Below are 21,382 nucleotides of genomic sequence, written 5' to 3'. Positions count from 1 at the left end.
TGTGCTAGGCTGCTCTGCCAGAGCTGGAGCAGCTTTAGGGACCCTGGGTTAGTGGCCTGTGATCCTCCCCCACCCAAGACCCCTTTTGTGTCTCTTGTTAACTCTGGGTTCTGAAAACGTCTACAAGTAATAACAGCCACCATGTTTCCTGTGAAGTTTATGGTTACTGTGTGCCAGGTACAAATGAAGCTCTTCATTATCTCAGGATATTGTGTCCTTGCCATGGGTACAGGATTAGATGATTCCAGTCTCCCTTGGGTGGATGAGGAAACTGGGTCCTGGAAGAGTCGAGTCTTGCCCAGGGTCACTTGGAGTGAAGTCTTGCCCCCAGAACTGACTCAGATCTTTGTTTCTGTACTGTTGCATTATAAATTATCTTCATGAAACATACTGCTTGCATTAAGTGAAAATAAATGCCTTACCCCGTTTATTGTTAACAAACATGTAGCTGCCTAGAGCTTCTGAACAACTGAGCGTATGTAATGATTGCTGGAACTAAACCCAGGTGATAGCTTCCTGCCCCCCAGTTCCAGGGCCCAGGCTTCTGCCCCATACCCACTCCTGTGGATCGTGGTTGAGTGCTCTGAGCAAGAGGGATATCCTAGACATGCAGCTGGTATTGTTTTGAGGTGTATCAGGTGCTCCTCCCCAAAGCCAAGAAAGGAGGCTCCGGAGAGTCCCTTTGTGAAGATTGGGTCGCCTTTGACCATGGCTGGGCATGGGACAAGTTGCTGGGCATGGGACAAGTTGCAGGACCCTCAGGCCCCCCGGAGGGTGGGAGAGGGCCCTCCCCAGAGCTGAGAGCACAGAGGCCGGCCACCCCTTTCCAATCCACTCTCCCTCTCTGGAGAAGAAAAGGAAGAGGGCAATTGACATGTAACCCCCAAAGTATGGGTCACATTGCCCATTTCTGGGCGGAGATGTGTAATGGGGTGATCTGAAGAGTCCTCAGGCTTTGAAAGGACTTGGGCCTCACCCTTTGTTCCAGTTCTCTGTGGCCCTCACGAGATGCCAGAAACTACCCCAGATGTTCCTGGGTCTGTATGTGAAGGGGACAGAAGCTGGCAGCGGGGCAGGAGCTGTGCTACCCTGTTGGCCACCCCACCATGCAGTAGGACACAGACTTCTGAGAGAAGGGATTGGGACACGTGCCTCTGTGGCAGGGACAGGAGGCCTGGCTGCTCTTCAGTGATAGAGGGGCCAAGATAAAGCTGAGCACCTCCCTAGGGGACCCACCTCTCCCTCTGCATGAAGAGCACTAGCTGGCCAGGGCCCCCTGCATCAGAGTGAACCAGACCAGACCAGGTTGGCCACCCCTGACAGGTGACCCCAGTGTGAGCAGATCTCGCCTTCCTGGAGAGGGTGGGCTGTGAGGACTGCCAGAGTCTGGAAGGGATAGGGGAAGAACATCAGATACAGAAGGGGGCTTGGAAAAGAACAGAACTCTGCCTCCCCCTCCCCCAAGCCCCTGGGGAGAGGAGGGGGAGAATAGGACAGCCATGAGCTTTGAATTCTGTTTGGATGGAGTCTTCCCATAAACAGAACCAAGTCTGAAATCTTCTAATGCAGCCATGCTAAAAATGGAAAGTGACTGCAAAGTTACAGAATCTGGCCCAGATCTCATTGGGGACCTGCTGCCCGCAGTGGAAAAGGGAGTCAGTTCAGCATGTCAGGGAGTGTGTGTCAGAGAGAATAAGGCATTTCGTGTTTCTATCCTTGGTGGCCTCAGATTCCTCAGTCAGTAGTGATGACCTTGATCATTTAGAGGCCCTAGCTTGGGGGTCCCTGGTCTGGCCACCTGTGCTTCCCACAGGCACCCAAAGGCCCCCCCTCACTGGGCAGAGGCACACCCTTAGCCACACTGGCTGTGGCCCAGAGTGGCACATCCAAGTGGACAAGGCCTGCTGGCACTGGCAGTCAGGGAAGCCCCAGGGGTGAGTGGAGGCTATTTGGTGAAGTAGGAGAATGAGAAAGAGGACAGCAGGATGAGGACAGTCTCTGGATGTCACCAAGCACTGGCCCCTTTGCAGGCCTCCTCACCACTGTGCAGCAGATGGCAGTGGGATTAAAGCCTGACCCAGACATCCAGAAGAATTTGGAGTCTGTGTCCTAGCTCGCTGCATATGAAGCATGTGCCTCTCTGAACCTCACTGTCCTCCCCATGGAACAGTGACCAAACAGTGCTCCCACGGCAGGGTAGTCATCAGGACATAGTGGGGAGGAAGCAGATGGAATGCTGAGCTCAGTTGTGGCACCCAGAAGGGTACACACCTGTAAGCCGTCACCTTTATCACCTTCGTCATTTCTGTGGGAAGGTATCAGAGGTGAGATGCCTTCATCCTTGTGGTCAAGGGTCAGGGTCAGGTTGCCTTATTCTATACCCATGGTCTTCTCTAGAGCTGGCCAGATGTCAATAGTACCACTGACCTTTCACGCCATGGACCTTCTGTCCCCCTTGCCAACCTCCTAGAAGGCAAAAAGCAGGAACTTCAGAAATTGAGATCTGTAGACTCCAGATTCCACAATGTGGGGGAAACAGATGTTCACAGGAATGAGCCATGGCCTCGGAGTTTTTATCTCAGCCTTGGGAGGCAATTTGTCTTAGAACTGGCTGCTATAATAAAATGTCGTAAGTAGGTGGCTTATAAACAACAAACATTTATTTCTCAAAGCTTTGGAGGCTGGGATGTCCAAGATCAAGGCACTGGTAGATTGCCTGTCTGGTGAGGTCCAACTTCCGATTCATGGATGGCTGTCTCCTCACCATGGCCAAACATGGGGAAAAGGGTGAGAGATCTCTCTGGGGTCTCTGTCACAGAGGCACAAATCTCATTCATGAGGACTCCACCCTCATGACCTTATCACCCTCAAAGTCACTCCTCACTTCTAATAAATACCATTGCCTGGGGGTTGGATTTTTAACACATGAATTTTAGGGGGATACAAATATTCAGTTCACAGCAGGGTTGTATTTTTAACTGTACTGTAACTAGTAATAGTTGAGTTTAACAAACAGCTTCAATCACAAGCTGGATAAGCAAGGTAACTTCCTGTTTGATAAGGCTGTTCTCTCTGTCCATCCAGCGCTGACTCCCACCTGCGCCCCGACCACAGATCCAGTCACAGTACCTCATCTCCAGCCAGACTGGAGGCTCATGCTAGGCCAGTTGGAGTCTTGGCCCATTTTGTCTTGTTTTGTTTTTCTGAAGCCAGAGCAAGAGAGCTTCTCTTTTCCTTGGTCACAGAACTGTCGTATCCTGACCCCACGGCTGCCAGTGGCCCTGGCCTCTACCACATGGAGAGTCTGAGTGAATATGAGGCAGGGAGTCGAGCCCCAAGAGAAGCAGCAGTCAAGGGTGTAGAGAGCCAGCTGTGCAGGCAGCAGGCCACCGGCTCCAGGCCCCACCCGGACCCCTCTGTCCCTGGGGCTGTCCTGGCATCCCCCCAGATCTTGTGGTGCAGCCTCTCGCTTGGTTGGGAGCCATCTAGGATTCTTGCAGTCTTTCCCCCATTCAGAGCTGGTTTCTGTCACTTGGAGCCAAAAGGATTCTGATGTAAATGTCTTTCTTTTCCTTAACTTAAGAAATATGTCGGAGAGATTGTGTTGTAGCAGATACTGTGAGTTAAGCAGATGTGGCCCCGACTCTGGGGCCTCATGACCTTGTTGGGGCAGGTGTTGAATAACCAACAAGTGGAGGCTAAGGGGCTGGGCAGACAAGGCTTGGAGCCCCACCCCTCGCACGCTGGCCAGGGGACCTTGCACAAGTTGTTTGATTGCTCATCTGTAAACGGGGCCCCCCTATGTGTTCAGGGAGATACGATGTGGAACCAGCATGCAGCCCTCTGAGAACGGAAGCCACTCAACATCCTTAAGACTAGACTCCTTCTTTTTTTTTTTTTTTTTTTAAGATTTTATTTACTTATTCATGAGAGATACTCACACACACAGAGAGGCACAGACACAGGCAGAGGGAGAAGCAGGCTCCACACAGGGAGCCTGATGCGGGACTCTACCCCAGGTCTCCAGGATCATACCCCGGGCTGAAGGTGGTGCTAAACCGCTGAGCCACCCGGGCTGCCCCAAGACTTTAACTACAAAACAACAGAGTGCCACAGGGGAGGAGGACGTGGCTGGCAAGGAGGCCTCTGAGGCAGTGCTGTGTGAGGCCCGACCTGCAGGATGAGTGGGCCCAGCCCAGCCAGTGGAGACAGCTGAGCAGCACATGCGTGCTTGTATCCATAGACGTCTACTTGGTTATATACCAATCTCCAGAGTCAGCACATTCTTGAGTGTTAGAGCCCTAAGTTCCAGCCCCCTCCCCCCAGCCCTTTACTGATGAAGAATCAGCCACAGAGAAGAACAGTGATGTGTCTGTGGTTGTATTGTCTGTACCAAGGGAGCCAGGAGTCCTGAGAGGAAAGGATGGGTGCCAGTAATCATGATGCCAGAGCAAGGGGCAGAAGCAGAGCTGTGCTGGGTGCAGGGAGTAGGTGTCTGACAAACTCACAGTCTTGTATGTAGTCTCTTGTCAAAGAAGCTTCCAGAAGGAAAGAGCCCTTCATGCTCTTTCATTCTGCAGAGCCACGTGTCCCACAAGGGCCACATCACCACACACCCCTCCCTAACCATATGACTCAGGCACCCCAGTGCCTCAGTGCCCCTGTCTATAAAGTGGGCATGAATAACGTTTGCTGCCTCAGAGGTTACCTGAGGACAGCACGGAGCTCACTGAGGCAGGTAAAGCCCCAGGGCCTGACATCTATTAGATGCTCAGCCAGTGGCACTTACTAGTATTTATTATTAACACACTGGGGTCATGGGCATTGGTGGGAAGGAAGGCAGCACTTTCATTGGCTGTAGGTTTCAGCCCAGTTCTACTTGGGTGCTAAGAAATAAGGATCCCTAGTTTGGGTCTCCTAGGACCCCACAGGATCTCTGTCTCTCCCTTGAATCCGCTCCCCTCCTCAGTGGCCTGTCCTTATAAGGGATGGAAGATGATCCTTCTTGGAGAGACCTTGGGCCTACAGCCTGTTGTCTGGGCTTTCCCTGCCTTAGACGAGGGTTTGGAAGGAGGGTGGGCCACGCTGTCCTGTGTTGACATGTGACAGGTCTGGGGAGGCAAAGGTCAACAGGCCATCCCATGTCCCTGTTCCCAGGAAGCTACCAGGGGCTGTGGCAGGAAGAAATTTCCAGACCCTGCCAATCCCAGGTCACTCTGACTAGGGATGCCCAGGAAGCTGTGACTGCTAGGGCTATAGTAGACTCACCCCTCCACCCCACCCCCTCTTCTCCCTAGGAAGGGCCTGCTCAGCAGCTATACAAACACTCCTAACCCAACCTCCTATTTGCCCAGCTGTGCCAGCCACAGATGCCCACATGGACAGGAGGTAGTGGTAGAGACCTGTGGGGAGCCAGTGGCCTGAACCATCTGGAGGCCAGAGCACAGAGAATCTGTCCCAGGCCCTTGGGTCAGCAGAGTGAAGGGTGAAGGCAAAGGGGAGGATAAGTAGAGCCTGCTTCTCAGCCTCTCAGCAGGGCTCGGGGGTGGGAGGGGGGGGGCGGAGTGGGGAAGGCCCAGGCTGTGGATGCAGACAGGCACAGGTCCTAAGCGTGACCCGGCTACCCAGGGCACCACTCCAGCTCCCTGTGCCTCGTCAAGTGTATGACAGCTGCAGTGAGGGTCCAGGATGGTGGTGCTTCCCCAGACTTCAGGCTTTTATGACCATTGCCACCCTTCCTTAACCTTCTTAGTTTTTCTCTTTAAATATTTTATTTGTATTATGCTATCAAGGGTTTGCTGTGCAATCTTTTATTTTTTTAAGGTTATTTGAGAGAGAGAGTGCACATGTGCGAGTGCAGGGAGAGGCAGAAGGAGAGAGAATCTTCAAGCAGACTCCCCACTGAGCATGGAGCCCCGCACGAGGCTCCATCTCACAACTGTGAGATCATGACCTGTGTCGAGACCAAGAGTCCCTGGCATCCCTGTGCAATAATTTTTCTAATACATGGTAAAAGAGGTACAAGTGTCCATCCCAAACCACCATGATCCTCTCAGTAGAGTGTGTCACACTTTGGGGAACAAAGATGAGACTTGTTGATCATTTTCTCAATGCTTGGCAGGTGATGAGCTCTTACGTTGTTATGATTATTATCATTATTGTTGCCATTGTCACGGCAGTGAGCCTGTAGCAGGAGGAGTGCTGGGAGCTTGGGCTCTCTCATTGGAGCCAGCCCCTCTTCTCCACCCCATGAGGCCCATCCTCTTCTTTTTCCTGCTTTTCCTCCCACCTTGACAATTGGCTTTGGGGGACCCCGGAGGGTGGCGAGGCAGGGGTTGGCTGACTGACAGGAATAGGTGTGTGGGCTGCTATCTGGTCCCAGACCCTAGAGCTATCCAGCACCATCGAGAAGGGCTTGGGCAGAATGTACATACACCACGCAGGCAGCAGGGTCTGTGGCAGTCTCTGCCTACCTCTGGGCTTTCACAAAAGGCTCTTGGGGGGGGAGCACCTGGGTGGCTCAGCGGTTGAGCATCTGCTTTTAGCTCAGGGCGTGATCCCGGGGTCCTGGGATCAGGCTCCCTGCGAGGAGCCTGCTTCTCCCTCTGTCTATGTCTCTGCTTCTCTCTCTCTCTCTCTCTCTCTCTCTCTCTCTCATTCTTTGCGTCTCTCATGAATAAGTAAATAAAATCTTAAAAAAAAAAAAAAGGCATCTGGGGAGTCCAGGACTTATGATGATGCTTTAGTACTGACCCGTGTTGGGACCTTTCCACTTCCACTGATGGACGAACCCTCTGGGGTCTTCCACCAGCAGAACAGTCCCCAGAACCATGCAGCAACATGTGATCAGCTTATATAGACGAGTATATTTATGTGAAGAACACACCTAAATTCAGAATCCCACAGGAAGTTACTTTTCTCGTGCTTTTCTGTGTTTTCTAAGATGAACATAAATTCCTTTTAATCAGAAATGTCCTTTTAGACCTTAAAAAAATAAGGTAGTGAGATAGGCCACATTAAAGATGGCCAGCTGAGCATGGGGTGAGCCAGGGGGTCCATTTTGGAGAAGATGGGGGTGAGGGTGGTGCCCTGGAGGGAAGGCAGGGTAGAGGATGGGTACAGATAGATGAGGGGGCAGAGCAGGAAGCTGAGGTCATTCGTTTAGGAGGCAAGGTGGCAGGGAGGGACAGCTGGGGGTGGGAGTGGTAGGCAGCTGTTGAGGAAAACCAGCCATAGAAGAGAATGGGAGTGGGACCAAGGAGGGGCAAGACTGTGGAACAGGCTGAGGGCCCTGCTGAGGCTCGGCAGATGCCTCCTGAGCTGAGGGTTTGCTAGCCTGCACCTGGCCAAGCAGAGGTGCCTGGAGGTTCAGGTGTGAGCGAGATGGGGGTTCAGGTGAGTGACCTACAGTAAACTCTGACAGTAAAAAGAGAAAAGAGATGAACTCAAGCTTGATTTTTGTGTCAAGCTGAAATTCCTGCTTACTCAACCTTTAGCTATTTTTTTAGTTTGAGATAAGATCCTCCAGCCTGCAGCAACACAAAACTACCTTCCTGCTAGCCATGTCACTTTCCTTGCTTTGAACCCACCCTTGGGGTTTCCAGCTCTGGCATGCTCAGTACCAGCCTGCAGTCCGCTGCCAGAGAACTACATGTGACCTCAGGCTTTTGGGTCCCAGACTTCAGATGTCATGAGCAAAGGAAACTTCAGAGAGAAAGTTTGGAGACTCTTGGGAGGCTACTGCCTTTTTTTTTTTTTTTTTTTTTTTTTAATGACAAGTAAAGGGAATATAAACTATCATCTTTGTTTCCTAGGGGAAGGAACATCTTAACACCAACAATGTAAGAGGGTATAATCTCAGAATGAAGGATATTTTTTCCTAAGTAAGGACAATTGCCAGCCTTTTGCTAACAGTTTTTTTTAAGTTTTTTAAAAATATATTCTGTATTTTAAGTGTTTTGAATATAGGAAATTACAACATAAAATTTTATTGCGTGTTTTTGCCTTATATGTAAATGCATCTTTGGTATGAATTTGTCACTTTGGAGTATGTATTCAATAGCCCATTCCAACACTTAATATTTTTACAGTTGTTTGTGAAAATCCAGCCTCACATAGGTCTGTTGATTTGCAACACTGTAAATGCTAGCTGTTCAGTTTAGAACACTCTGGGAGAACACAGGCCTCACACCTTTTCTCAAACTGCCTTCTGCCCAGGTGCTGGGAAGTGAGTCACAGGAGCAGGCCCGGTTTCGGGCTAGCAAAGGCTGCAGGCTCTCCTGCCCAGTGGCTATAAATGCCTAAGGCTGAGCGCTGGAAGCCTGCCTGCTCACCTCACAGGGGGCAGGGATGCACCTGAGGTTCCTGGGGACCTGTGAGTCCACTGTCCTCACACCCAGCCCACATGCATGTTAAGGGAAGCCCTGGCCTCAGACCCCAAGAGGAGAAATAGAGCATCCTATCAGTGGCACATTCACTGCTGAATATCACCCTACACTGGAGTGGTGTGTGAGACGTACCATACCACGGAGAGCCTGGAATGCCAGGCTGAGTGGTCGCCCCTAACTGTGTGGGTATAAGGCAGTGGGGCAGCTGCTCCGGAGGTCATGGGAGAGGCGGGCGTGTCCAGAGGGAAGCAGGAGCCAGGCAGCACCAGGAGCACCAGGGAACCATCCTGGTGGGTCAGACAAGGTCAGAGGCCCATGGGACCCTCTCCAAGGGCAGGGCTACTGGCATTTCATGTGCTGCACATGATGGTTAGCAGATTAAGTAACAGGGAAGAGGAGGGTCATGAGGTTTCCTGGTATTTGGGGAGGAAACTGCTCTTCTTTGGAAGCGTGCTGCATCTTTATATTTATGTATGTGACTGAAATATATTTGCTGCTACTTTGGTGAGAATCAAACTTAAGTTTGATAGTAAATATCAATGATTAGAAGAAAGTTTTATCTCACCTAACGACTAATACATTCCTTTGCACAGTGGGCAAACCGTGTAACAGTGCCGTGAAGGTTCTTTTTCTTTTTTTAAGCATTTAAAATCCTGTCACTCCGGCACTTAATATCTCCTATATTTTTGTCATGCCGTTCATTTTAGTTTTCTTAGCTATGTCTCTATGGTCTGACAGTAGAGTGTTTCCAATTTTTGTGTCTCGTTCGTGTTTAACCACTAGATTTCCCATGAATACCTTTGTGTGTACAAAGTCTTTCTCTCCTTTTAGTTATTTTCTTAGAATAAGTTCCTAAGAGTGGGATTACTGAGTCAAAGGGCACCAGTATTTTTCTGGCTTTGAAATCCCTGATGCTTTCCAAAAACGGTTGTATGAACTCTCCCTGCTGCCAGCAGCATGTGGGCCTTCCCGTCTCAGAGTAGCCTTGCTGGCTTTCGGCATTGGTCTCATTTTCGACTTATTGATGTAATGCATTCTAAATGGTGGCTTTTTAAATGAATTTTACGTGTCTCTATCCACTCCGTTTCTGTGCTGAGAGCCCCTCATACTTTCTCTCCATGTCCCCATGCTGGCCATGACTTGACTGCTGTCCACCCGAATGAATGAATGATTGTTGGGGTCGGCTTTTTCCTTGTTTGTGTGGGAACTGCCTCAATAGATTTTCAGGGAAAGACAGTGGAAGGATGTTTAAACTATAAATAGATGTGGTGACACTTCTTATTTGGTCAAGGTGGTCCTAGTAGTGAATGCAGACTCTGTGCTTCTGGGAGTATGTTTATGTCTCATTTGAATTCTAGAAGACATCAGAGTTAAAACGTTAGTGCACGATGTATAATTTAGGTCAGAGATGAAAGAGTCTCCATCAAAAAAAAAAAAAAAAAAAAAAAAAAACAACCCCTTCTTTCTGGGCATCCCATAATTACCAAGGCAGAGAGGTCTCCAAGCAGGGGGCAGGACTCCCTGTCGGAGAATGTCTGAGTGGAATCCTGAAAGCCAGGCCCTTTGTTCTTGCCTTGCCCTCCCTCCTGGAGAGTTGGCCTCAAGAGAGTAGAAGGGTGGGACAGCCTCGGACTAGCCCCAGACCCCTTCAAGGGCCTCTACTCTGAAGTTGTCCTTTTTGGTGGCTGCAGCCCTGGGCCCTCCACCTCATTCTTTCCAGGCCAGCTCCACCTGTCCTTAGTAGCCCACATTCCCATGATGATGTAGACAGAGAGCTTACCCTGATGACTGACCCTGAGCCATGGCCAGCCCCCTCCAACACTGCTTACGACCCATTAGGTAACTGTAGCATCTAACTCGGCCTTAGTTCCTAGGACCCTGCCCCACAGTGGCCCAGTGCTGTGGACAGCGAATGCAGGAATTCATGGACTCTCAGTTTCCTAGAGTGTGGACACCTATTACTTCTGGTCCTTATGATTTTAGATGGCATCTAGAGAAGAACCTCTCTTACTTTAATAACTAAATATTTCTGCTAATGTTATTAGCACGTTAAATCCATAATTTCATTTTTAAAAATTAAGTTAAAAAAAAAAGTGACCCAGCAATTCTACTGCTGGGTATAGACCCCAAAGGATTGAAAACAGGTGTACACACAAGGACTTGTACATGAATGTTCATAGTGGTACTACTGAGATAGCAAAAGGATGGAAATGACCCGAATATGCACCAGCTGATGAATAGATAAAGCAAAAAAGTGATTTACACATAAGATAGGCTATTATTAATCTATAACAAGGAATGAAGTGCTGACACATGCTGCAACATGGATGACCCTTGGATGCACTATGCTACTTGCAAGAAGTCAGTCATAAAAGGCCACAGATTATATGAAATATCTTGAGTCAGTAAATCCATAGAGACAGAAATTAGGTTAGTGATTGCTGACGCTGGAAGGAGGGGGAAACGGAGTATGTGGGCACAGGTTTGCCTTTTGGGTTGGTGAAAAGATAGCAGTAATGGTTGCACATGATCATGAATGTACTAAATGTCATTAATGGTAAATTTTCTGTTACATAAAAATATGTAGGTGCTATGTTGGCAAATGTTTTGAAGGTGATATATGAATGAGTGAAGTTACAATAACAATAAGTAAAGCAAGCTAAGAAATAGAGCTATGGTTATGTCAATTATATCCCAGTTTAAAAAGGAAGGGAGAGAGAGAGAGAGAGAGAGAGAGAGAGAGAGAATGAGCGAGGAAGTGAGCTGTGGGGCTCCACACTCCAGGGAGGTCCTGTTTCATTCCTAAAATCTGCTTTGCTGGAGGGCGGACCAGTGTGAACTTCAGTTGTCTACATAAGGACAGCCACTTTGCCTGCTGGATCTCAAGGCAGCCTTGCAGAAAGTACTCTTCTCTGTCCATTTTACGGTAGGGTAGCCAGAGCCACAGAACTGGTCAGTGGCAGAGCCAGGCTGGCTGGGCTGCCGGTAGTGGTGGTGGCTCCTGGGGGGCCAGTAAGCTGTTGCTGTCAGGCTGACTTCCTGTCCTGCCTTTGCTCTGAGGTACTGCTATTGGACTGGAGGAGGAGCCCTGAGGATGTGGGACCCTCTGTACAAGATTTGGAACTGCCAATGCTATTATAGGCAAAACCAGCCCTATTTAAATGAGATCTGGGGTCCGACTCTGCCTCTCACCGTGTTTACAACCTCAAGCAGGTTGCCTAACCTCTCTGACCCTCAGTTTCTCCTTTAGAATACATATGTAATGGCATTTACTCACGGGGAGGAGTGTACTTCTCCTATGTTGCTATCATCACAGTTTTAGTTTAATTATATAATTATTTGCACAGCTACTTGCTCACTATCTGACCCCTCCTCTAGGCAGTGAGCCACACAGAAGCAGAGGCTGTATTGGTTGTGTTCCTTGAAGTATCCCTAGCATCTAGTATCTCGATAAATAACTTGCTGAATAAAATAATAAATTAATGCCTGAAAAGCCCTTAGCACAACATTTGGCACATGGTAAATGCTAATAGATGTTAGCTGTGTCATTAGTGTAACAATTATCATTGTTATTGTTCCAGATAATGTGTTAAAGGCTTTCACACAATAGCTCTGATCCTCAGAACAGCCTTGCAAGGTTGGAATTATGTCCCTCTTGCAAAAATGGAAATTGAGGCTCAGATAAATTAAGTAATTTGCCCAAGTCCCATAGAATTGCTGACAGCAAAGCTCATAACCTGCCACTGCCCTAAACTCCTCATCAGTAGCTATAAAACCCCAAGTCCCTTCATACAACTGGGGACAGTGCATGTGGTATTAAAAGTATACCTCTTTGAGCACACATATGGTAGAAATAAAGGGCATTTTGTGGGAGGCAGTACAGTACTCACAGGCTTGGTGTATAAAAAGTTATGGTTGCCCCAAAGATAAGCAGCCTTCTGAGGCTGCCGCCCTCTAGGTGCAGCTATGACTCCCCAGCTGAGAACCACCCAACTGGGGCTCTCCATGCCCACCCAAGTAGTAAAGGAGTAGAGAGAGAGAGGACATGGAAGAGAGGGAGGCACGGCATCTGTTCAGTGCCTGATCGTCAGGCCCATGAGGGCAGGTGGGGAGCATGTCTGGTTCTTCTCACTGCTGTACTTTCAGACTTCAGCACCTATTCACTAAATGAACAACTGCATGACTGACTGAATGAATGACTGACCAAATGAACAAACCTGCTGTCTTCTAGGCATTGTGTTGGCTTGCTTATAATACCTCATTTAGTGCTCAGATTGAACGTATGAGGTGGGGACAAATGAGATGAAGCCTCAGGGGTGAGACTGCTTCCCCAGGGTCACCTGGTGGAGTGGGTGTTCACACTGGGGCTCCCAGCACTCTGTGCTGCTCTGAAGGGTTGAGAGACTTCCTCTGGCTACTGGAATTCCCCTTCCCCCTTAGCTCTGACTGTAGTAAAGCCAGGGAACAGGCAGGAGAAGTGAATGAGTGGTTCTTGAGGCATTCCTATCCTTGTTCAACCCCTGCTGTGGGTGTAACCGGATATGGAGGGCTGGAAGAGGGAGGGGCTAGTGGGGTGGAGTGGGTGGTGCCACCTGGGTCCTCATTTCTCAGAGGACTGGGCCTGCCATGAGACAGTTTTCTCTACTAATGCCATTACCATCGCCCTGACCTTTACTGAACAGTGACCTTATGCAGAGTGCTGTGCACCCTTCCACTCCTTCCATCTGGCCTCCACATGAGGGAGGCATGCCACTACCTGCCCCCTGCTGCATGGCTGAAACATGAGGAGCCTTCTGAGACCACTGGGAGTAAATCGGTGGCAGAGCTGGCCATCCCCTGAGACTGCCTGGCTCCAGAGCTCCCACACTAAATGGCAGCAATGGGACCGGCTTCCCAGGCTGGCCTCCAGAGGACTGCTTAATCCCCTGAGCAGCTGCTGCTCTCCTGCCAGGCCTAGCCTGTCCACTGGTTGACACTGGTATCTTATTGACGTCTTCAAGGGTCAGCGCTGAGAAATCTCAGGGACTGTGTCCTAAGGCTCCTGGCAGGGGAGATGCCAACACCTGGAGTGGGCACCTCTTGCTGAAGAAGTGTTGGCTTTGGGGTTCTCAGTCCAGCGCCATGGCTGAGCTGGGGCCCATGAGCCAGTAAGAGTGAGGTGTGGTGGGCCATAAATCAGATTTCCTGCCTGAGATCTTGGTAATCCACTTGGAACTATGTCCTGTTCTGGCCTAGAAATGTTTCCACTCCTCAGAAGGACATCTGTCCCCTCTGAGGTCAGGGTCTGTGACTCAGACTTCCAGGCAAGGACCTCAGGACTCAGCTCCTGGCATGAAACAAAACCGAGAGACTAAAAGGCAGTCCCCACAATCCTTACGTTGAACAGAGCACAGACTAGGGCCAGCCAGACTTGGATTTAAATCTTGGCTTCTCCATCTACTCACCAAGAGACCTTTGGAAAGTCACCCTACCTTTCTGAGTTTCAGTGTCCCCATCTGGATGACGGGGGTAGTGAAGCTTTCCTTGGAGCCCTGTTGGTTGGTGAGCTGAGGGGAGCATCTAAGGCCCAGAGCACCAGGCCTGGCTCAGGCCCAGCCTGCAAATGGCAGCGCCCCCACCCCAGCTCTGCAGGCTTTGCGTAATCCTGGGCTGTCCTATGGGACCAGGATGAGGAAGGGCAAGGCCACATCTCGGGTCAGAGCCCTGAGGTGCAAATCTCAGCTCTGCCACACACTCACTATTTGGATTTGGACAAACAGCTTAGCCTCTTTGAGCCTCACTTCCTCTTCTGTAAAATGAGGACCCCAAGAGATTATGCAGATGCAGCTCTAAGCCCAGAGCCTGGCACACAGTAGGAACTCAATGACCATGGTTGTCCTACCAAGCACTGGCTTGCCTGAGGCTCCTGCCCTCCTGCCGCCTGCTCTGAGGCAACTATCTTGTCTTGTAGGAGCCTATTTGAGCCCCTCCTCCCCAGGGTCCGATATATGGACTCTGGGTCACCAGAGCGCTTTGCTGAAAGCAAGATCCAGAACAGATCACTGGCAGGAAACTGATCAGAGGGGAGGATCAGCTCTTCACCCAGAGCAGTGCCCACTGCAGCCCAGGAAATAGGACATTTGCCGAGTCATTTTCCTTCACCATTGCCCTGAGGTGATGCTCTTCCTCTTTAGCTGACATGAGGTTTTTCAGTCTCCAAATAGACCTTCTTATTGAAGGGTACCTCAACCTCCCAACCCACTCATACCATTATTGGTTCCACTCAGGGCAGCCCGCCATCCATGGCCAATTGCAAGTTCCTACTTTCCGGGTACTCGTTGCCCAGGGAGTTGGCAGGAAGCACCCTTCCCTGTACCCAACACTAGACAGTAATGCCCCTGCCCATACAGCCGATTACCATACCTTCTCCACCGGGCCCACAGAGAGGCATTCATCCTCAGAGCTCACCTGCAGCATCCAGGGCTGAGCTGTCCCTTGGGGCGGCGTCTGCAGGAGACATTTCTGGGCTTCACATGCTGCTGATGAGGAAGTGTGGCTAGAGCACGTGTATTCTGTTCACAGTGCATCCAGAAGTTGATGTCTGCTGCTGCCCTCAGTCTGCAGTGGTGAAATGTACTCATACATTTGTGGGGGGAAATGTGCATTGACCAAGTTTTACGGCATTCAAAATCCTATGTCGTCTCTTTGGGTCTTTATACTTAAGTACCATAATTACTAGGGGAAAATATTTTTCTTCTTAAAAATCAAATCAAATCAATTGACAAATCACCAGTCGTCCACTCACATTTCAAGAATAAATAGGGATCCCTGGGTGGCGCAGTGGTTTAGCGCCTGCCTTTGGCCCAGGGCGCGATCCTGGAGACCCGGGATCGAATCCCACGTCAGGCTCCCGGTGCATGGAGCCTGCTTCTCCCTCTGCCTATGTCTCTGCCTCTCTCTCTCTCTCTCTCTCTCTGTGTGACTATCATAAATAAAAAATTAAAAAAAAAAAAAAAGAATAAATAGTCCTTCTGCCTTCAAGAAGCACCCTCTCCCATAGGGAAGCAGCTGGGCAGGCAAGCAGGTAACACATCCATCATTAGAGTCATCTGGGGAAGCATTAGGTTCCACTGGAGCAGGGCAAAAGGGGCCCCTACAACTCACCGGGTGGGTCAGGGTCACTCTTCTGGGTTTGTTGTTGTTGTCACTGCTTTTGATTTTTGCCTGGATCTTTGCAAGGTTTTTTTTGTTTTTGTTTTAATTTACGAATTCATCTCAAATACACCTAGAATTAGGTCTCCTCCCTGGGCCCTGGCACACACTCCTTAGGACGACCCCTGCCCCAGATTGGCTGTCTGTTCTCAGATCCCCCACATGCCCTTATATTTCTTCTTCCCTTGTCCTTTTCCTTGGCATTCGACCTTGCCAAATCGGCCCTCCACATCAGTGATGCAAGTTCCCCTAGTGTCCATTTTGGTCCTTTCTGTCTCTGGTATTATTTTTTTATTATTATTCTGTTGTGTTTCTTAGTTTCCTTTTCTTCTTTTCTCATCTCAGGCTTCTCTCTCTCTAGCTCATTCTCATGTCATTTTCATCTCTGACAGTTCTCTCCCATCATCAAGCCTTGTCTTCTTGTACCATATTGAAAGAAAAAGTGTTTTCACCCTTCTTTTGGATACTGGAATAGAACATTTGAGGACATGTATTTTCATGGCTCAGCCCCTTCGTCATGCATTTCAGACTCTAGTTTGGCATTTTTTTTCCATGTGTTCCCATGTTGGATTTCTTTCCCTCTGACTATGAAATCTGTTCTTCAGGGTTTATTGACAGACATATGGGGTTCCCCCTGGACACACTCCAGCTCTTTTCTGAGAGGTAGTGATCTGTAAGTGGAGGTGAGTAGATGGAGGGCAAAGACCCAGCCAGCACATTCCAGAGCCCCCCAGATCAACTCCTGCTGGGCAGCATACTGGTCATTGGCCTAGGTTTTCTAGTTTTTAGAACCCTTGGTCTTTGAGTCTGGGGGGTAGGTCCTGAGAGTACAAATTGACCAGGTCTGCATTTCTGCCCTCTTCATCTGCTTACAGAATGTTTAGTTTCTTCCTGGATGCTTGCTATCAATAAGACTATCCATCAGCCTTGGTGAGGTGATTTTCATCTTTTTTCTCTTTCTCCTTTTCTTATTTTAACATCTTATTTTTAAGTCTTCTCTACACTCATCATGGGGCTCAGACTCGTGACTCTTGACCCCGAGATCAAGAGTCAAACACTCCACCAATTGAGCCAGCCAGGCACTGCCCCACTCCAATCTTTTTTCTTTTCTTTCTTTTTTCTTTTATGGTTTCCACTGCATTTATTACTAATATAAAAAATGTTACAAAGAAAAAAATTCATTCTCAGTTCTCCAGCAGCTCTCATCCTTCCCTCTTGCCCACACAACTCCTGACCCATTTCTTCAGGGCCAGTGCAAAACCGAACCTGTTCACTGCCGTTTTCACAAAAAACAACCAGTGCTAGGAATGTAGGGAAGAAGGTTAGATGAGGGTGACAGTACCATCCAGGTTCCACCCAAGGGTAGGCCAGGTGGAGATTCACAGAATTCAAACGAAATTATTCACAGATAAGAGACGAAAGGGCTGGTGGCCTCACAATGATGTACTCTAAAGTGGGCTGGAGAGGAGATAGGATAGCCCGTAAGAGGCTTTAGAGGACATCTCATGGGCTTGTGCCAAACCCCAAAAAACTGACAACAGGAGAATGGGGAGACCAGGGAGGCAGTCTTGCGGAAAGTTTCACAATTCTTCCATGTTGGGAGGTGTGGAAAGTCTAGAGGGCATCAAGAGCCTTACTCATTTTTTTAAAAGATTTTTATTTATTTATTCATAGAGATACAGAGAGAGAGAGAGAGAGAGAGAGGCAGAGACACAGGCAGAGGGAGAAGCAGGCTCCATGCAGAGAGCCTGACGTGGGACTCGATCCAGGGTCTCCAGGATCATGCCCTGGGCTGCAGGCGGCGCTAAACCACTGCACCACCGGGGCTGCCCGCCTCACTCATTTTGGCAGGAAAACTTACTCTAATGTTGGGAAGTCACAATGATGCCACAGACACTGAGAAAGGCTACGTATGAGGGAATACACAGTTTCACAAAGCACAATGATCACAGACCAGAGCGGTGAGGATCATGCTACTGACGCAGGATCTACAAAATCCAAAAGCAGAGAGACTGGCCTTTCAGGGAGTAACTCTGCACCAGTCATCCGTACTTGACCTCAGGTCAACCTGGTGAGTTTCACAGAGCAACTGGCAACTTTGGGGGTAGGGTTCGTCATATAAAAAGACTTAAGCAGGGGCAGCCCCAGTGGCGCAGCGGTTTAGCGCCGCCTGCAGCCTAGGGTGGGATCCTGGAGACCTTGGATCGAGTCCCATGTCAGACTCCCTTCATGGAGCCTGCTTCTCCCTCTGCCTGTGTCTCTGCCTCTCTCTCTCTGTGTCTAAATAAATAAATAAATAAATAAATAAATAAATAAATAAATAAATAAATAATCTTAAAAAAAAAAAAAAAGACTTAAGCAGCTAGAAGAAGGGAATGGTAGGAAACTGCTCCAGGGCTCTTAGGAATCGAGGGCAGTAGCGAGGGCTGGGTGGACTGGTGCACAAGAAACAGCACCAAAGAGATTTCCTGTTCAGCAGTCAGTTGGCTAAGGGGAAGAGGATCCAGGAAGCAGTTGAAGAGAGCAAAGGCGGGGTCCTGAAGGCAAGTCTCTGGAGGCTGGATCAGAAGAAAGCCCACACACTGGGCACCAGTGATGAAACACAACTCTGGACCCCAAATGGGGGAGGTGGCAGTTGGGGGTGGGTGTCACTGTCTGAGGATGGTGGGTGGAACAGCCTCATAGTAGCCGTCACAGGGCCACAGGGAACTATATGGCCACTAGGTCAGAGGGCTCCTTCCAGCCTGGATAGGAAGGCACAGTCTTACAGAGGAGGTCCATTGATGCCTGGGTGGTAGAAGGCACAGAGGTCCTCATATCAACAGTGGCCCAAAATGGCAAAGTGTTGGCAGACAGGGCAGTTGGATTTGTCTTCCATAACTTGGGGGCCATCCTTGGGCGGGTATTTTTGATAAGAGACTAACTTTTGAGCCTTCGGGGATTTCTCTGCTCTTTGTGAAAGCCTCCTCTGGATGGACACCCATGGCCTGGTCCAGAAAGGGAGATTCAGTATTGGCCCCCCACCAGCCATGACCATATGGGCCACACCTGGGGCCCAGGCCTCCCCGAATTGGGCCTCTGCCCCTGGGAGGAGGTAGGAGGCTCAGCAGTGGTGGAATCATTGGTCCCCTTGATCCTGGAGGACCTCTGTGAAGAGAGTCTGCATTCTTTTCTGTCTGGCTCCTTTTGCTCAACACCGTGTTTGTGAGATTCATCCAGGTTGCCTGTAGCAGGAGTTCGTTCATTTTCATTGCAGTGTAGTATCCCATTGCATGCACACACAACAACTTATTTATTCATTCTACTGATGGTGGACATGTGGGTGGATTCCAGTTTGGGGCTGACTTGGGGTCACCAGGCTTTCCATTGGCCATGGGGGGAGGGCCCAGAAGGCTGGGTGGTCCGATGGGACTCCGATCCTCCCCGTCTCCAGTCTCCTCCCGCTCTGGCAGCGGGGGCTGTTGTAGTGGCGGCGGCTGCTGATGATTCTCTTTCTTTCTTTTGGGCATCGTGGTTGCAGCAATGGCTGCAGCGGGATTTGGAGGACAGTCCTGATCTTTTTTCTTTTTCTTTTTCTTTTTTTTTTTTTTTTCATTTTTTTTTAATTTATTTTTTATTGGTGTTCAATTTACTAACATACAGAATAACCCCCAGTGCCCGTCACCCATTCACTCCCACCCCCCGCCCTCCTCCCCTTCCACCACCCCTAGTTCGTTTCCCAGAGTTAGCAGTCTTTACGTTCTGTCTCCCTTTCTGATATTTCCCACACATTTCTTCTCCCTTCCCTTATATTCCCTTTCACTATTATTTATATTCCCCACATGAATGAAAACATATAATGTTTGTCCTTCTCCAACTGGCTTACTTCACTCAGCATGATACCCTCCAGTTCCATCCACGTTGAAGCAAATGGTGGGTATTTGTCATTTCTAATAGCTGAGTAATATTCCATTGTATACATAAACCACATCTTTATCCATTCATCTTTCGTTGGACACCGAGGCTCCTTCCACAGTTTGGCTATCGTGGCCATTGCTGCTATAAACATCGGGGTGCAGGTGTCCCGGCATTTCATTGCATTTGTATCTTTGGGGTAAATCCCCAACAGTGCAATTGCTGGGTCGTAGGGCAGGTCTATTTTTAACTGTTTGAGGAACCTCCACACAGTTTTCCAGAGTGGCTGCACCAGTTCACATTCCCACCAACAGTGTATGAGGGTTCCCTTTTCTCCACATCCTCTCCAACATTTGTTGTTTCCTGCCTTGTTAATTTTCCCCATTCTCACTGGTGTGAGGTGGTATCTCATTGTGGTTTTGATTTGTATTTCCCTGATGGCAAGTGATGCAGAGCATTTTCTCATGTGCATGTTGGCCATGTCTATGTCTTCCTCTGTGAGATTTCTGTTCATGTCTTTTGCCCATTTCATGATTGGATTGTTTGTTTCTTTGGTGTTGAGTTTGATAAGTTCTTTATAGATCTTGGAAACTAGCCCTTTATCTGATATGTCATTTGCAAATATCTTCTCCCATTCTGTAGGTTGTCTTTGAGTTTTGTTGACTGTATCCTTTGCTGTGCAAAAGCTTCTTATCTTGATGAAGTCCCAATAGTTCATTTTTGCTTTTGTTTCTTTTGCCTTCGTGGATGTATCTTGCAAGAAGTTACTATGGCCGAGTTCAAAAAGGGTGTTGCCTGTGTTCTTCTCTAGGATTTTGATGGAATCTTGTCTCACATTTAGATCTTTCATCCATTTTGAGTTTATCTTTGTGTATGGTGAAAGAGAGTGGTCTAGTTTCATTCTTCTGCATGTGGATGTCCAATTTTCCCAGCACCATTTATTGAAAAGACTGTCTTTCTTCCAATGGATAGTCTTTCCTCCTTTATCGAATATTAGTTGCCCATAAAGTTCAGGGTCCACTTCTGGATTCTCTATTCTGTTCCACTGATCTATATGTCTGTTTTTGTGCCAGTACCACACTGTCTTGATGACCACAGCTTTGTAGTACAACCTGAAATCTGGCATTGTGATGCCCCCAGATATGGCATTAAAATTGGCAAAGAAGAAGTCAAACTCTCCCTCTTCGCCGATGACATGATACTCTACATAGAAAACCCAAAAGTCTCCACCCCAAGATTGCTAGAACTCATACAGCAATTCGGTAGCATGGCAGGATACAAAATCAATGCCCAGAAGTCAGTGGCATTTCTATACACTAACAATGAGACTGAAGAAAGAGAAATTAAGGAGTCAATCCCATTTACAATTGCACCCAAAAGCATAAGATACCTAGGAATAAACCTAACCAAAGATGTAAAGGATCTATACCCTCAAAACTATAGAACACTTCTGAAAGAAATTGAGGAAGACACAAAGAGATGGAAAAATATTCCATGCTCATGGATTGGCAGAATTAATATTGTGAAAATGTCAATGTTACCCAGGGCAATATACACGTTTAATGCAATCCCTATCAAAATACCATGGACTTTCTTCAGAGAGTTAGAACAAATTATTTTAAGATTTGTGTGGAATCAGAAAAGACCCCGAATAGCCAGGGGAATTTTAAAAAAGAAAACCATATCTGATCTTTTTTCTATTCACAAAAATAGAAAAGTGTTAGTGTTAAGTCAAGAGAGGCTCTGTGAGGAGATGTCTAGCCTCTTCTGGAAGGTTTCCAAAAACAGGTTTATTCCCCCATCCACTCTTAAAGTTGGGATTTTTTGCAAGTAACTTCAGCTGCTGTACTAGTCCCCTTAATGTACGTCATCTCCTTTAGACTTCACCACAGCCCCCTGAGAAGGCTATA

The 21,382-nt window shown here is 48.5% G+C and overlaps 1 protein-coding gene and 1 pseudogene across 12 annotated transcripts in view; one reads left to right on the top strand and one right to left on the bottom strand.

Annotated features, from left to right (window-relative positions):
- RALGPS1 (Ral GEF with PH domain and SH3 binding motif 1) overlaps positions 1–21,382 on the top strand; it is a 295,437-nt gene that overhangs the window by 207,810 nt on the left and 66,245 nt on the right. The gene's annotated exons all lie outside the window — the stretch shown is intronic.
- LOC100684873 lies at positions 18,343–19,087 on the bottom strand (annotated as a pseudogene).

The sequence above is a fragment of the Canis lupus genome, chromosome 9 (genome assembly GCF_011100685.1).
Source record: "Canis lupus familiaris isolate Mischka breed German Shepherd chromosome 9, alternate assembly UU_Cfam_GSD_1.0, whole genome shotgun sequence".
NCBI classification, from domain to species: Eukaryota; Metazoa; Chordata; class Mammalia; order Carnivora; family Canidae; genus Canis; species Canis lupus.
This window is presented reverse-complemented; position numbering and strand designations above follow the sequence as displayed.